This window comes from Galeopterus variegatus, unplaced genomic scaffold (genome assembly GCF_000696425.1).
Source record: "Galeopterus variegatus unplaced genomic scaffold, G_variegatus-3.0.2 Scaffold4012, whole genome shotgun sequence".
Lineage (NCBI taxonomy): Eukaryota > Metazoa > Chordata > Mammalia > Dermoptera > Cynocephalidae > Galeopterus > Galeopterus variegatus.
The window spans coordinates 42,147-43,007 of NW_007730123.1; positions in this window are offsets into that span (position 1 = coordinate 42,147).

An 861-nucleotide genomic window follows, 5' to 3' on the forward strand; every position below is an offset into this window, starting at 1 on the left:
TGCTGAAAGGCTTTTCTCTGGAATTAAATATATTCTTCGGCTTGTGGGATAAGGTATTTGAAAGTAGTGTCTTTGAGACGACAAATAGTTGTCAGTGACATTTTCTTTTTTTCAGGAACAAGTTAAAAGAATCTACTTAAATGACATTTTCAACCCTCTAAACCTGGTTGTCTTACTGCTCACAGATAGATGACCCATTTTCTAGTGTATGAGGCTTCTTGCATGATTCATTCGCTTGTTTGATCCTGCTCCTAAATTGATAGAATCACTGAGCAGACATTTCACTGAATGCTTTTCTCCCTTCAGTTTAACTATAGGAGACAAGAAATCTGAACAAATTGAAGGGCATGGAGTTTTAACTTAAATTGTTTAGCTTCGGGGAAATTCTGCTCACAGTTTCCCAATATCCACAGTACTTCTATTTGAGGAGAGGAGGTGATTTGGAAACATGAAACTTATACAAAAACTGATTCAGTTTTTTCCAAAAGCATTGGTTTGCTGCCACGGAAAGTTTTAAGGTTGAAGAGCAAATTTGATGACCTACTTATCCAATGTGCTACAAGAGTTTTGTATGCATGTGTGTGTGTGTGTGTGTGTGCGTGTGTGCATATGTGTATGTGTGTGTTAGTGGGAATGGGGTGTAAGTAAGTATGTGGTATGGCTACAACACCAATCATATTTTTGGTTAGTGATCCCTTCTAAACTAAAATGGTTGCCTTTTTGATAAGATATAAAAATAATAATTTACAACCATTTTTTTGAATCTTTTTTTCCACTTTTATAATTCACTGGTATAAATTTTAGATTTTTTTCTTGCTCAATTTGTACTCTCTGCATAAGACCATGACAGGGCAGAGTCAA